Here is a 17,935-nt window from a genome sequence, read left to right as displayed (position 1 = left end):
AAGAGTAACCATATTTGTCCAAACATGAAATAGAAATCAAGTTCCGTCTAAATGACGGTACATAAAAAGTCTCACACAAATCCAAAGTACAACCAGATTCTAAGTACAATCTATATAAGCCTACAGCTTTAACAGGAGCTTTATTGTCATTTCCCACATAGATGAATCTTTCAGCATCAGTTGGCACTCTGCTCCTTAGACAACCCTGCATAGTCACACTTATGTGAGTAGTTGCACCTGTATCTATCCACCAAGTGTGATTTGGTACTAAGGACAAATTAACTTCAGAACAAACATAATTCAGAAGTTTACCCTTTTTGACGAGCCAGTTAACATATTTTGGACAATCCTTCTTCACATGACCAGTCTTCTTGCAAAAGAAACAAGTAATAACTTGATCTTGCTTCTGTTGCATTTTAGGTTGTGAAGTCCCTTTATCTGCAGCTCCTTTAACTTTATAATTCCTTTTCCTTTTAGCAGCAAAATCGTGAGAGGAAGAAGCTAAGTGAGCACTTTCTGCCTTTTCTTGTTTCAATCTTTCTTCCTCTTGCACACACTGAGCAATGAGCTCATTAAGAGTCCATTTTTCCTTTTGAGTATTATAACTTATCTTAAAAGGACTGAATTGTGCAGGAAGAGAGATTAAGACTAGATGCACAAGAATGTCGTCAAACAATTCTAACTTTAGTGCTCTCAGTCTTGTAACAAGATTAGACATTTCTATAATGTACTCTCTTATATTCCCTTTGCCTTTATACCTCATTGAAACAAGTTTATTAAGAATAATACTTGTTTCGACCTTTTTAGAGCCTACGAAACGACTGCTATTTGGCTTAGGAATTTCTTAGCATTTTCCTCCTCAGGTATTGCACCCCTGATGGTATCTGGAATTGAGTGCTTCATGATCATTAGACTCATGCGGTTTGAACGCTCCCACTTTTCAAAATTTGCCCTTTGTTCAATAGTGCTTTCCGCAGTAAGGGCGGGAGGGCGTTCAGTCCGAATCGCATAGTCTAGATCCATACATCCAAGAACTATAGTAATGTGTTCTTTCCATTTCTTAAAATTAGAGCCATTAAGCACTGGAATGTTATTCAAATTGGCAGATATAGAAGAAACATTAACTGAAAAAGAACAAAAATAATAAGATCACAATTAGTAACGCATATGGTGGGCCCTTTATAAGATACCTAAAACAACATCATAATTTAGTCTTTGGGCAGAAATTATAATTTGTAAATGGTACTCTTAAAATTATAGTTAATAAATATTGATAAAAAATTCTGCCAATAATAAGCCTTTCTTTGGACCGACTTATTATATGCATAAATAATTCAAAAAATTATCATATATTTATTACCATATCTTTAAAGTCCGGCCAAAAAATAATCTTCCTTTGGGCCGATTAATTTTCGCATAGACTTGAAAATTCTTTAGCATTATTCAGTTAATTTTAAAATTAAATAAACTGATTTAATAGAGATCACTTTGGTGACATATTATTTCAATTTAATTTAATTTCAAATTAATAAATAATAATATCAAATGAGAAATATTCTCATAAAAAATTAAGATAAGTATCTCTCATTTATTGCAAGAAGAAATCAAAAGCCACTCAATCCAACACAGGAAATATAATATGGAGATATAATAAATTAATTACTAATGGCTTGTATCGATTTACAAAGCATCAAAGTTCTAGAAAACTTTATCAAGGAACAAGCAGTTATAAAAGTATAGACTCATTTTCAATTCCGGTTTGAACTAGCCAGCTGTGCGTTAAATAATTAACATTTACATTAAAAACGTCAAAATTAAAATGAGACGTTAATGTAGCCAATAGATGCGTCTATTCAAATACTTCCATGAACTAAATAATTCATTTGCAAAATTCCAGAACTATTAAAAAAAACAATAACAATGGAAGTTATATTATAACTGCAATGTAAAAATTAACATAGGAACTCTTCACCCAATGGTTGTGACGTTTGGAAAATAAAGCCAAAGCATAACTGACATGTTTTACGGAGAAGAAGAACCAATTGCATAATCGAAATCCATCGATTAAAGAGCACATTTGATTACTGAATCCTTTGTTCAAAAATCAATGGAACAAGGAACTTCAGTCAACAGTTATTTCACATATATGAAACAGAATTTTCAAAAGAAAGAGAACTTATTTTGACCGGAAAAATCATTCTCAAAAGAAGATTTCTAGTGATCGAAAAACAAAACTAATCAATAACATGATTATAGAAAATCATTTCTCGTTGATTCAACATGATAACCGGGCTCTGATACCACTTGTTAGGATTTAATGGAGACGAAAATAACAAATCGATCGTCTCCGAGCGACATGCCAAATCATCGAGAAGAATTTTCAGAAGCGTACCTGAATCCATTGAAAAGCAGAATCAAGGTCTTTCGATCTTCCACGTTTAGAGCGGCGTTCTCCAAGAGAGCGAGAGACCCCTTCTTTTCACTCAAGATGGGAAATGAGGGAAATGAGAACTACATCGCTTAAACTGGGGACCACGACCCTTTTATACTTTAAGTGTAAATATTTTATTTCAGCCCATCATTAAAATAAAATAAATACACGGCCTCTACACAAATTAATTCCATACAAAATTTAAATGAGATGCCACATAAGCCAAATAATTATTTAATACTTAAATAGATCACAAATTTAATTGGCTTAATTTTAGATAGTGTCTAATGTATAATTCTTTATTTATATGTATAAAATATATTGGCCCACATATAGAAATTTCCCAACAGTTTGAAAAAGGGAGGGTGAGCAAAATTCATTCTTCTGCTCATACGGGTTATTTCGATAATCTTTAGCATAATGAACAAGAGTAAATGGGATAATAAACAATTTTTTTATAAAAAAACATGCATCTTAGAGCTGCCAGATACCAGCTTTGATTACCCAAATAAGCAATGATGTAGAAGAGGCATAGCTCATAGATGACGAGCGAGTGCTAGATATCGCGGTACAACAACGTCATGAGGACAGGGGCATGTAAAACTGCTTTTTGTAGCAAAAAACTATGAAAAGAAAGAAATGCTCGGATGCAAAGAAGAAGAGAGCTCGGTTGGAGATGAGAAGCTGCATTCGACACATCCATAACCGCTTGGTAGTGAAAACGTTTTGTTTAATTAATTTTATTAATGTTCAACATAAAGCTTATTCATAATCATGGTTTTGAAAACCGGGCCGGACCGACCGGTTCAACCGTGAACCGGTCTTACGGTCGGTTCGGTCTTCTCTAAGAACCGGGCTGATAACGAACCGGTCAAAACCAGTTTGAACCGCTGGTTGAACCGGCCAACCGGTCCGTTTCTTAAGAAACGGCCGGTTCAACTAATAATATATTTAAATATTTTTTATATAAAATATTAAATTACTTTAAAATATCATATATTTTATTTAATTAAATGATTCTAAAAATTTTATTATATTATATACTAAATTAAATATAAATTATCTAGCTTATATGATGCCATAATACCATGAGCTCTTAACCCATGGGTACAAAGAAAGGTATATAAACAACACAACATTTTAAAATTATGTAATATATTATATATGTATAAATTGTATTTATTTTTTAGTCTAAAAAATCTTAGAATTATTAAATTTTTAAGAATAAATTGCCATTATTATTATGTTAATTTTATTACTTTTAATTATATTATTATTTATTACGTTATCTGGTTCGACCCTGGTTCGACCGGTCGAACCATGAACCTCTCATTCTTCCGGTAAGTTGTCCGGTCCGGTTTTCACAACCTTGTTCATAATGCATTAATAAGTCAAACCTCTAATTAATTACTTGTTTAAAAGATCCATTTATTTTTACAGTTTGATGTACGTTTGTAGCCTTAATTGCCTCTTTTAGTGCTGCTACTTGCAACGTCGCAAATTAAATTACTTTGCCGTTCATTCCGGTTTCTTATTTTTTAACTTTTTAAATAAATTATTGAAGTTTGATTAAACTTAAATTGAAATTAATGAACCGAAGTTGAAAGAATTATCTTTTACTTTTACGAAAACCAAAATGCAAAAGTAATTTCATAATTAATGTAGTATATTTGATATTAATAAAATAATTATATTATAATAATTAAAATAAAATATTGAAATTTGATTTGAATAATTAAAATTAATTAAAATGGATGGTCAAGATTTGATGTGGAAGGAAAGTCAAGCCCATTTTATAATAGTAGTATTGATAAATAAATATTTTATGAAAAGTGATAAATGATATAATTTGAAGAGTTATATATATGAACGTTGTAGATTAATTTACAATTTATAGATGAATGATTAAGAGTTGCAGTAAATAAATGAATTAATAAATGTTTTATAGAAAGTGATAAATGATAAAATTTGAAGAGTCATATATGGACGTTGTAGATTAATTTAAAATTTATAGATTAACGATAAAGATTTGCTATGAGTGAAATCCCAAGCCACTTTTATATAGTAGTATAGATATATCATTAATTTTTTTAGATGTGACCTTAATTTTTTATGAAACTCTCTTAAATTATCTTCAAAATTTTTCTCATAAGTTCTTTTTCTTCTTATATTATTTCTATAACAAAATCAAAAGAATATTTTATCAAATGAGATTAATTAAATAGTCTATAAATCAATTCATTAAAAATAATTTATGGAAATTAATATATTTCTTATTTATATTTAATGACGTTAATCCATACTCTTTTATTATATATTTATACATATAACATTGAATTCAATAATTAAATAAATTTTTTTAATTTAAAATTCTAAAATATGAATTCATATTAATTTATTATTTATCTAATTAATAGTTCACTTATTAAAATATACGGTAGAAGATATTTTTTTTTCGGGATATATAAAATGTAATTTTTTTTTAGCATATACGAATATTGTAGAGGTAAGTAACGGCTATAAGGGCATTTAGGTCAAACAACGGGAGCAGAAGACAAATTAATTTAAGAGTGCGACTGAGATGAACAAACGGACTCTCTTTCTTTCCTTTCTTCTCGATGCCGAAGGTCTTGAAGCCGAAGGAGAAGGGTTTAGGCCATGCCAAGTAATCAAAGAAGCGACTCGGTCTTTCTCTCTCCGCTCAAATCATGGCGGAAACGATGGTGTGGCTGCGGTGAGGAATCGAAGGTGGGTGGGGCCTAGGGTTGGGGTTTTCTCTCAAACTCTCTCTGTCCTCGTCGAAGGTCTCAAAGCCGAAGGGTTTAGGCGGGAGGCCAAGGAATCAAAGAAGCGTCTCGCTCTTTCTCTCTGCGCTCAAATCACGCCAGAAACGATGGTGTGGCTGCGGTGAGAAATCGAAGGTGGGTGGGGCCTTGGGTTAGGGTTTTCTCCCAAACTCTCTCAGTGCTCGCCGAAGGTCTCGAAGCCGAAGGGTTAAGGCACGCTCAAATCACACGGGAAATCATAGTGTGGCTGCGGTGAGAAATCAAGGTGGGCGGGGCCTAGGGTTAGGGTTTTCTCCCAAACTCTCCATCCTCCTATTACTTAATTGTTTTTGTTGTACTTAAAGTCATATATAACATTACATGTTAACCATTTTGCATTAAGCTTGATGAAATGATGTACTTAAACCCAAACTCTCTAAATCCTCACATTACTTAATTGTTTTGTTGTACTTAAAGTCATATAACAATACATGCTAACCTTTATGTATTAAGCTTGATAAAATGATGTTGAATTATTACTGGTGCTTTCAAGAATTTCTTTTTACTAATAACTAGTTGATTTATTAAGTTACTATTGTCTCATGTATAGATTTTTGGCCTATGAGAGTGCTGCCTTTTTGCTCTATTCTTTGGTGAATGAAAATTCTGCTTATCTAAGATACATTTTAGTGCAAACTGATTTGAATAAGCTGATATGTATTTTCTTATGCATTTAGCTTGACTTTATTTTTATAAGTTGTTTCTCTATATTTTGAAGATCTTGCTATTTTCCCTTTCTCATACAACGACCGCAATTCATGTTAGCACGACATAAATAACATACTGCGTACTATCCAAGAAAATAAAAATACTAAACAATTATACAATAATTTTATACACATGCATTAATTCTTCTTGATTTCGTAATTCTTTGCATTTAAATGATTACTTTGTTTGTAAATTTTTTTTAATTTCTAGATGCTTCCCAGCATATCATGGTATGAGGAACATATTTTCCATCTCACTTCTTTGGGATCTTTGATGGCTGTAAGACTTATTAGAACATCATATTTAATCTCTCAAGGCTATGGGTAATTATTTAACACTTTTTTTGTTGATAGTTGTTTTATGCTTTTTTATTTTAGAATTCCTCAATTTATTTCATAATGCGTAATCCATCCTGTTTTACAATTGCATATGGTAATCATTTTTTTTTCTTGGCATATCTTTGCTTGTCACCTCAAGTTGCTGAAGGTTGCAAATCACTTTTCAAGAAAAGTTATTTTTTTAATTATAATCGATATTATAGGAATATCTGGTAATTTCATGATTTTTTCAGATGCCATTGTGAACAAGACAAGCAATCTCTTATTCTTTGGATCATGTATTTATGTGTGCTTGAACTGTTTAAGCACAACACAATTTTGCAATGATATATCTAAAGATGGGGTATTGAAAGCTCTACACTTATCTACGTTCACCCAATAATTTTTTGTGATGTATGAACACATATTTTGCTAAAGTTTTGCATACTAGAAAGTGATAGAGCTGGCTTGACTAGTGACTACTCTGACATATCTTTGAGGTTTTTGTTAGCTTCGTGAAGATGATAAAAGCATCATTTATTGAGGAGAAAAATATAAATATTTTTAGTCTACTTCACATTTTAAGCTTTACGAGATTAGGGACAATGAATTTAATGTTCTAATGAAGTCTTGGTCTTAGATATCATGCATCACAAGAGTGGAGATGGTTGCTATCGATCAATAAATAATTATAGAAAAGATTGTGTTTCTATCATCATTGGAGATCGGTGCTAGAAAGTTATTGAGGGGAAATCTACTTTCTCTACGAGAGAGACATTAGAAAGCATTGTGGAATAAACTTGTTTTCTGGAAAAAAATCTGTGCTTCAAAATGGTCTACTTCATTCAAATTGTATTGATTGTCTCAACCAAAAAAATGTAGCCCACTTTGCCTATGGTTTAGCTTCCCTTTGCCAGCAGCTGCATCTTTTGGGGTTTATTGATGTTCCAATTATTGGTTCGGGTTCTCCTTTATCTGATGATGTGATGGACCTATATGAGAAAAGCTGTGATACATTTGCTTTACAATATGGTGATTTTGTTGCTCATAAGAAGGCATGTTCTTGCAATGGATTTTGCTACCAGATTTTTACTTAGACGCATTCATAGCATATAATGTTATGGATTTTCACACTTTTTACTTGTTTGGATTAGATGTAAAAAATCTTTTAGTAAATGTTGTTTAGCATATTTGCTTATCTAAAAATATTTCTTCATTTGAAAAATTGATGTTGTTCTCTTGCTCTACTCTTTTCATTAGTTTCGGCCAGATGTGTATGCTTATTTCTTTGTTGATTAGGTTTGTGTCCTCATAGCTACATTCAGATGTTATTTATATTTTTTATTATGTATTTCCTTGTGTTATGTAATTGCTGATATTATGTGATAGAAGAAGTCAATGGAAGGTAGCTACCTAGTCTCCAGAATTTTTTAGGAATGTTTAGAGATACTACAACAATACTTATACCGATTCATGCAAACAAGATGCCATAAATACGTAAGTTTCTTGCAACTTTAGCTGACGCTTTTTAATGGGTGGGGTTTTTTTTAAGAACAATCACTCTAGTGCTTATTTTTTTTTTCATCCAATTGAAGCTTTTCTAAAATAATTTGAAGCTATGAGCTTGAATGTTAATGCGATTGGAGCTTTTGCTTTGACCTTTGAAGCTCACACTTTTCACTTAAGTTTGAAGCTTTTAAAGTTTAAGAAGCTTATGCTTTTTTTATTTTTAAATACCGTGAATGCATTGAGTCTATACCTCAAGCGAAGTATAAGTTTCTTCCATAATTGGACAAGCATCCAATATTATTGTTTTAACTCATTTGTCAAGGTACTTCAAAAAAGTAGGTGTTCATTTTGTTGGGCATATATTTTCATTTTTAATTTGGCTATATGCTTTAATATATTTTGCTTGTTCTAAAGAGCCCTTTTTTTAAAGCAAGTCTTTTAATCCAAAAGAAGTTAGCATACCAAATTAACATGAAGGATATTTTTAGCATTATTTGTCACTTTATGTTGTTTCATTAGAACATATGATTTTAATTCATCTTGTTTATTTTTCTTCGATGGTATTTCTTATTAGCATCAAAGATTTTGTACTAATGTGATGTATATGATGTCTTTGAGCTCATTGAGATTTATTATAAAACAGGTTAGTCCATCTATCTTATGAATGTCTATATAGTTGTTTCATGTCATATCTAGATTAGATAAGATAGGTAAGTGTTTTGGAGCTTTATTGACATTATTTTGATATTTAGTAGGCAGAATTCAACTTTACTTGTGCTGATATAAGTAAAGAAAATATTTTTTGTGTAGCCAGTCGAATGCTAATTATTGTTCCTTAATGAAAATTTGAATTAATTATAAAACATATTTAATAATTATTTTGATTCTACTTTTTTATTATTCCTATTTTTTATTCATTTTATTATGTTTATTATTAATACTTTTTAAGTGACATAATTAACCTATTACAATTGCATGAATCCAACATGGTTTATTAAGTTAAAATATTATTCGAGGTTTCTTCATAGAGATCATAAATGCTAAAGAATTAAAGGTTGATCTCAAAGTAGGAATAGGGTTGAGACAAACTATGTTTTTGAATAGAAAACATTATCATGATAATACAAAGCCGATTCTGTTAAAAAAGCATTGCAAATGCAGTTGGTGATATTGTAATTCTCATTATGATTAGATATGCAAATTTCAATATGTATTCAAAATAAATAACAAGGTGGCAAAAATGAATCAAATAGAATGATAAGCCGACGAATGTAAGCAAGAAAGCATTACAATAATATTCATATTAGTGTTGATTTTTGAGCATTGAAGCAAACAAGCATGACGTTCGTTTTTCATTCTAACAACAATATGATGTACACCTTCATGATAAATAAGACACTTTGTTTAGATTGACAAGGCAAAATATGTCTTGCATAAAATAACAAAAAAATATGTTTTTAAACTATTCTTTAAAAAAGATATTTCGTTCAGATTGATAGCATTGGCCTTTTTTGTTGGTGTTAAAAAGCTAATATATCTACTTACCAATTTCATGTATTTCCCTTTAGTTTAGACATATAGTATATCACTATTAGTCTAACAGATGGTTCCTTTATCATTCAACAATGTAAAGATTTTCATGGTCCCCATTTTTGAATTTAGTAAATTCTTTTGTCAAACCATAGAAGAACAAAATTAACTAGTAGTTTGATTTGTGATAATAAAAAACCATCCTTTGTAGATTTATAATATCCTTGTGTAGTAACACATTTGTGTATGATTTTCATTAATCTAATTTTTTCATTTTTTAGTTGAAATTGATGGACCTAGTGTGGGAAAGTATTGATTTTTTGAATTTATTTGATGTATATTTTACTCTACTAATGTATTCACTACCATAATTTTGGATTATTCATCATTATCAGTAGTTTTTTCTTAATCATTTTGACCAACTTTATAAATCATCTTCCCTTTATTCTTGTTGTTGCAACATTAAGTGTCTAAGTCTATTTTGTGTTTTTATTTTATTTTATTTTTTAATTTTTTATTATATGTTGTTTTTTTTCTTTCATAATCCTTCCATAAAGATTTTATTTTCTTGCATAGTGGTGTATTTTTAGACAAACTTGCTTGCTCAATATATAAAATCATTTGTTATTATATTTTTTATTAATGTATAATATAAGTGCTTTTAACTTTCTTATTTCTTCACAATCAACTTTGTCTATTGGTGACACTTTGTTGCCTAATACTCAAATCTATATGCATAGTTGGGCTAATTGTAGTTCAATAGTATTTGATTTATGTTTTTATGATAATCTATTATAGGCTAATACAAATAAGATTGTGTTTTCATAACCTAATTGGTTTACTCTAGAATTTATTTTCTATTTTATATTTTCATAATGTAATAGATTTCCAATTCTTGAATAAGGGATACTAATCATCATGCAACTTTTATTAGCCTCCTCCACAATGGAGCATGAATGCATACGATTGTTCTTCCCTACTCTTCTTATTGCCAATTAGTTATGTTTAGTGCATCAACTAGGGGTCACAATCTACCAAGTTGCCTGATGGGAGCTGAGATAGTTGTTGACATTGATTGACGCGATATGTATAGTTTACTCTTTAGAGGTAGATCTTTGTAGGTTGGTGAGTATGATTCCATTAATCTTATTTATTCACTATTTAGTCTATATTAATGGACCTAGTGTAGGAAAGTACTGATTTCTTTAGTTTATTTGATGTGATATTTTACTCTACGATAATGAATTCTCACCATAAATTTGAATTATTAATCATAATCAGTAGCTTTTTCTTTATTATTTTGACCAATTTTATGAAACCTCTTCTCTTTATTCTTTTTGTAGGTAGCATTGAGTGTCAAGTCTATTTTTTGCATTTTATTTTTATTTTTATTTTATACTATATGCTGCTATTTTCTTTCACTATCCTTCCATAGTGATTATATCTTCTTGCATATTAGTGTATTTTTAATTACACACACTTGCTTGCCCAATATATAAAATCATTTGTTATTATATTTTTATTAATTTATCATATAAGTACTTTAACTTTTTTTATTTCTTCACAATCATCTTTGCCTATTGGTGACTCTATATCACCTAATACTCATATCTATATGACATAGTTGGGCTAATTGTAGTTATGTAGCATTTGGTTTATGTTTTTTTGAAAATCTATTATAACTCAATACAAATTAGGCTGTGTTTTCATAACTTAAATTGGTTTTAACTCTTGAAGTTATTTTCTATTTATAGTGCTTCAACTAGGGGTCGCAATCTACCAAGTAGCCTGATGGGAGTTGAGATAGTTGTTGACATTGACTGACGCAATATGTATAGTTTACTCTTTAGAGGTTGATCTTTGTAAGTTGCTGAGTATGATTTCCATTATTCAAATTTATTCACTATTTAGTCTATATTAATGGATCTAGTGTAGGAAAGTATTGATTTCTTGAATTTATTTAATATGATATTTTACTCTACGATAATGAATTCTCGCCATAATTTTGAATTATTAATCATAATCAGTAGCTTTTCCTTTATTATTTTGACCAACTTTATGAAACCTCTTCCAATTATTATTTTTGTATGTAGCATTAAGTGTCAGGTCTATTTTTTTGTTTTTTTTGTGTGATTATAATTTTTTACTATATGTTATTTTTCTTTCATTATCCTTCCATAGTGAATTCTATCTTCTTGCATAGTAGTGTAATTTTAGACACACTTGCTTGCCCAATATATAAAATCATTTGTTATTATATTTTTATTAATTTATCATATAAGTACTTTAATTTTTTTATTTCTTCACAATCATCTTTGTCTATTGCTCACTCTTTGTCACATAATACTTAAATCTATATGACATAGTTGAGCTAGTTGTAGTTCTATAGCATTAATTGTCAGGTCTATTTTTTTACTTTTTTTGTGTGATTATAATTTTTTACTATATGTTATTTTTCTTTCATTATCCTTCTATAGTGAATTCTATCTTCTTGCATATTAGTGTAATTTTAGACGCACTTGCTTGCCCAATATATAAAATCATTTGTTATTATATTTTTATTAATTTATCATATAAGTACTTTAATTTTTTTATTTCTTCACAATCATCTTTGCCTATTGGTGACTCTTTGTCACCTAATACTTAAATCTATATGACATAGTTGAGCTAATTGTAGTTCTATAGCATTAAGTGTCAGGTCTATTTTTTTATTTTTTTTGTGTGATTATAATTTTTTTACTATATGTTGTTATTTTTCTTTCATTATCATTTCATAGTGAATTCTATCTTCTTGCATATTAGTGTAATTTTAGACACACTTGCTTGCCCAATATATAAAATCATTTGTTATTATATTTTTGTTAATTTATCATATAAGTACTTTAATTTTTTTATTTCTTCACAATCATCTTTGGCTATTGGTGACTCTTTGTCTCTTAAAACTCAAATCTATATGACATAGTTGAGCTAATTGTAGTTCTATAGCATTTGGTTTATGTTTTTCTGAGAATCTATTATAACTCAATACAAATTAGATTGTGCTTTCATAACTTAAATTTGTTTTAACTCTAGAAGTTATTTTCTAATTTATATTTTTGTTATTTAATGTAATAGATTTACAATACTTGATCCCATTTTTTGATTAACTTTGACATTTTAACTATATTGAGTCATATATTTATAACTTTAAATCATTAAAATATAATATTTAAGAAAGGTTAACTTGGTGCTTAAAGAGTTAATTTAAAAACTATTTTATCATTTGATTTGCAAGAAATGTCATCGGCTTATTTGTGATTGCAAAGATAGTTTTTAGCTTTTAGTATCTAAGCCATAATGAATCCTATTCATATTCATTAGGAAGTGATTTTAATCTTGTTCATATTCTTTTAGTTTGGAATGTGCTTGACCCAAAATGATCATTGTTATTAACATACTTTTTTAGGAGTTGCTTCTAACTTGGCATTTGAAAGGTTTGGATGCTATATGCAGCTCAACACAAAATTTTACCTTGAAATGATTGGCTATAATGTTGTGCACAATTAATGGAAGAATAAGAAAATGTTATTTATTTACAAGCAACTAAATGGATATGGTAAAAAATTCAAACAAAAGTTAGAAGTTATTATATGGTGGAAAGGTTGATAATAAGAATTGAGCAATGATAGTATTATATAGATCCTTGCAATTTAAAAGTGTTCAGTGAATAAAATTATTGATATGGTGATTGTTTTTAAGATAATTATCATAATAATATTATAATATGGTTAGTGCTTATACTTATGTTCTATTAGAAAAAAAGTTTCAAATATTAGTTTGGGGAAGAGTTGGATGAATTGCTAATATGCGTATGCTTAAGGAAGAAATAGTTTTGTTTGACTTAAAATGAATATAGGTATTTTAGTAAGATAAACTATGATAGGATTCATTATGGATATTGATTAAGGCATAGAAATGCAATGGGAGAAATTATATTTGATATTACAATAGCCTATGATCTTGAAATACTTTAAAAAATGATAAGAATATTAATTTTCAACTAGTTTTACTAATTAGAGCCACCAAATCATAGATTAAATTCTTTTAGAGAGTGTTTTTCTTATAAAGATTATATGATAATTTTAGGAGGATTTAAACAGTAAATATATAATAGTAGTTATGAATGTATATCTTTGTATTAAGAAAACAATCAAAAGAATTAATTGCTCTAGGATAACTTGGTTGAATTTGAAATGTGCAATATTGTTAAATTTTCAAGACCGATTACTTAGCGAGGCAAATTGATATTCTTTAATTGAACCATAGTTATTATGCGATATGATAACTAATTATGTTTAGAAATTATTTTATAAATCATAAGAGGCTATAAATAGATGATAGACTTAAAGGGAGCTTGGTGATGGGAGTGAGAAGGTTTAAAGATTTTTAATAAATAGATGGTAGACTAAAAGGGTGTTTGGTGATGTGAGTGAGAAGGTTTTTAAGATCTTCATGAAAAATAAATATGCCTTTAGAATGTGTTAAAAATTGAATTTTACTATAGGATAATGATGATAATAATAATATTTTAAATCTTGAAACAAGTATAGTGTGCAAAATAGAAGTATTCAATATTTTTATTTATAACAAATATGATTCTAAAGAAGAAGGAAAATGATATATAATGTAGCCAAGTGATAAAAAGTTTAAAGATGTTGGGATTTGATTATTGGATAGTAAAAAAGTATTGATAAGTAAAAGAAGTTTGACAAAAAATGAGAATGTTAATATATGTACATGAAAAACATTAAGAGGGATAAATTAAGAAATGATTATATTAAAAAAATGAATAGTGATATATATTAAATATAATATTATTGAACAGAAACTTGTACACTTAGTATATGTACAATAAAATATAAAATATACACCCATTAGATAAGTATATAAATTATATTTGAGGATTATGAATGTGAAAGGGTTGACCTTAACATGGATAGAAGTTGTTTAAAATGATGTGCAAAGACTATATTTAATGCTTCAAGCAACACTCAATTGGAGTGAATACAAAATGCTTATTTATAGATAATTGGAATAAAGCTCTAATAATATTAAGGTGCATCTATGGAAAGCTTGAGTGGGATAAATTAAGAAATGATTGTATTAACATAATGGATATCTATTCAAGGTAAGGTTATTGAAAATAAACTTGTGTAGTTAGGAATGTAGAATAAAAGATATAAAATATATCCATTAGAAGAGTACTATATTTGAGGATTAGGAATGTGAAGGGGTTGACAATGTGATATGGATAGAAGTTGTTTTAAAATAGTTTGCGAAGAGTAGATTTAATGCTTTAGGCAATACTTTGCTGGAGTGAATAGAAAATATTGATTCATAGATAATTGGGATAAAGTGAATGATGATGAAATGGTCAATTAAAATACAACTAAATTTATTTTCATAGAATATTCAAAATCATTTGTATGATTATTTATGGTCATTTCTGTGAAAACCCGAAAATGCTGTTTTAGACCTCGCACGCTTTTCAAAGCGCCGCGACGAGTTTTAAGTGAAAAATTCAATGTTGTCGGATTTCGACGGGATTAATTTTCAAATTCCTTATTTTTTCATATAGTTCATTGCATATTTAAATGTTGTAGTAGCAGTTTTTTTCTTTCTGATCATTTTTTATCATTTATTTTGTTCTGCTAAATTTTTTGTAAATTTTATTGATAAAATATATATATATTTTTGTGATCATTTCCAAGAATCTATGGAGAAAGCAATTAAAAATGATATTTTTAAAACAGCTGTGCTTGCTATAGATGCCATGTAACAATCTCTCAGGTTTATTATTACTGCTAAGTTGTTTTTGTATTATTTTTTATGTATGTTGTCTTTTGTTTAATTTATGAAATTTTAACATATTTTAATTATTTAATGATTTTGATGCATATGTAATTCCCCAAAAAAGAGAATTTGAAAATGCTTATTGAACTCTTTGATCATCAATATTAGAATTTTCATGCATCTTCAAAAGCTTGACATTCGAATCGTGCCTTTAGTTAGAAAAGGCCCAGTGAAATATTCTTTTTGTAAAAAAGGTGTGATACTAAGGTAATGTTAATTATTGTATTTGGTTGATATTCCAATATTTCACTTCTTTTTATGTGAAAATCTCCTTATATCTTTTTATATTTTTCTTAACTTTAACTTTTCCTTTTTAGTTGAAGAAAAATGAATTGGAGGCAGAACTTGCTAATGTTATAGGGATATTCAAGACAGCTCATAAAATAGGATAAGTATTGCTTTTTTGTTTATCAAAATATTATCTATTCTTTTGAGTTTTACTATTGTTTCAATCTCTCAGGTTTATTATTATTGTTAAGTTGTTTTTGTATTATTTCTTATATAGGTTGTCTGTTTTGTTTAATTTAATGAATTTTTAACATATTCTAATTATTTAATGATTTTGATGTAGAGGTTATTCCCAAAAAAAGAGATTTTAAAAAAGATTCATGAACTCTTTGATCATCAATATTAGAATGTTCATGCATCTTCAAAAGCTTGACATTCGAATCGTGCCTTTGGTTGGAAAATACGTAGTGAAATTATATTCTTTTGGAAAAAAAGGTGTGATACCACATGGCAAATTTTTCATCGATAATATGAGGAAGAGGTCTATTAACTGGCTTTGAACTACTTAGTTGAAAGTGTTTTCGACAAGTCGTTGAATTTGATTAAAGTCAGGTACTGGACTATTAATTGTAGATATTTAGGCAGTTTTTAGGAGAGGTAGATGTGGTTTCTTTGAAATAAAAAATAATATTTAGAATTTACTAAATAACAAAATTCGTTTATGACATTTAAAATTTAGATTATTTTTTAAATCACTTCAACTTTTATTTCTTTCAAAATTTCAACTGATATAAGGATGCATATATGTAAGCTAATATGTTAATTATGCCAAAAATTTCAAACCAATGAGCACGCATATCAACAACTAATCCACCTAATTTAGTATCCAAAGATGTCCCTTCTGATCGATGCTTGGTCATCAAGGATGAGATCTTGCCTTTATCTTAATTAAATTTGATACATTAGCTTATGATATTCCCCACTGGATTCATCCGCCTATCGAACTCTTTCATACAAAGTCAGATGTACTATCATTTTATATAAGTTATTAGGGATTTGATCCTTCTAGCTAATCACTTTTAATTGTAATACTGTCAAATGTTTGAATTTATTGTTGTAAATTAGCATCCGATTGGCATGTCCACTAAATTTCCTATTCAATGCATTAGCCACCACATTGGGCTGTATTGGATATTAAGATCATAACCCTTGATTAATTCTAATAATCTTTGTTGCCTCATATTTAATTTTGTAAAAATATATTTTAAATTTTTGTGATCGCTAAATATTTCACACCTCACACTATATAAATAATACCTCTAGATTTTCAAAGCTAACACTATTGTAGCCAACTCTAGGTCATGTGCTGGACAACTCCTTATCATTAGTGTTGATATTAAGCTAAAATAAGACACAAGATAACAATGTAGTTGGGTAGAAGTATAGGTATGTAAGAATATAAAATTTTTTGGATCCTTAAAAAACATAAAAATAAGAATATTCTTAAAATCTCTAGCAAGGCCATTACAAGCCACGAAATATGGATTCCTTCTGAGATAACCCTTCATATATAACTTATTACTCCTTTATCGTGTTTACTCGTTACATCAATTTAAAATTAGCACTCACCTCAAAGGTAAAATGCATGTAAAAAAAAATTGATTTACTCATTTAAGAGGAAAAATTGTAACTGAGTTGTTTAAATCGAAAGTCATGACGAGATTGGAAGTCACGATGAGAATTCGCTGAGAAGGTAAAGATTGTTTTCTCCTTTTTCTCCTTGAATGCTTCTTCAGGATTGGAAATTCTATGCTTTTTTTTTTTAATTCATCGAAACACTTAATTAATTCTTTCTATTCGGTGATACTTAAGTTAAATCTTGCTTAAATCCTACTACCAAACAACATTAATTTGTTACAATTCGGAGAAGAGGTGTTTTGTGTGGAATCTCTTGGTGTGGTGGTGATGATATCTTCACTTAGTACCGCAACTTCGATACTAGTATATAAGAAATGGGCACAATCGTAAGCATTGCAACACCCACTTGATTATTTATTTACTTATTTATTAGCTCATGTAAATTATGTAAAAAAGCTTGAAGTGTTTTTTTTTTCCTTTATGTGAACTATATCTTCAGTCAAGCAAGAAAGAAGTTTGGACTTCCTGAGAAGCACAACGATCATGTGGTGAGAGCTAAGTCATTCCATAAGAAAGAAGAGACTCTTCATGTAGGGTTTTTGCAGTAATATTCTATAGTATAATGGCCACATATGTATCAGCAAGGGCACTAATAAGATTTAATAAGATAAGATAATAAGATAAGATTTATAACAACATTTTTATTAGGAAAAAAAAGGGTACTAATAAGATTTGAGGATATCTTGGTTTTATAGATACTTGGAGAGTAAGCCTTGTCCAGGAACCCAGATGAGTTATATTTCAAGATGATAAATTTGAGAGTGATTGATGGAGCACATAAACCAAAGTAATAAACC

At 28.9% G+C, this 17,935-nt stretch overlaps 1 protein-coding gene across 21 annotated transcripts in view; it reads left to right on the top strand.

Annotated features, from left to right (window-relative positions):
• The first annotated feature begins 5,019 nt into the window (after positions 1-5,019).
• LOC110113141 (calcium-transporting ATPase 5, plasma membrane-type) overlaps positions 5,020-17,935 on the top strand; it is a 28,975-nt gene continuing 16,059 nt past the window's right edge. For 7 of the 21 annotated variants that reach the window (XR_003701039.1, XR_003701038.1, XR_003701037.1 and 4 more), the window contains exon 1: positions 15,614-17,925. The gene's annotated coding sequence lies outside the window, so the exon portion shown is untranslated. The other 14 variants (XM_028695619.1, XM_028695615.1, XM_028695612.1 and 11 more) reach the window with 9 other exon arrangements.

This window comes from Dendrobium catenatum, unplaced genomic scaffold (genome assembly GCF_001605985.2).
Source record: "Dendrobium catenatum unplaced genomic scaffold, ASM160598v2 fragScaff_scaffold_662, whole genome shotgun sequence".
Taxonomy (NCBI): domain Eukaryota; kingdom Viridiplantae; phylum Streptophyta; class Magnoliopsida; order Asparagales; family Orchidaceae; genus Dendrobium; species Dendrobium catenatum.
This window is presented reverse-complemented; position numbering and strand designations above follow the sequence as displayed.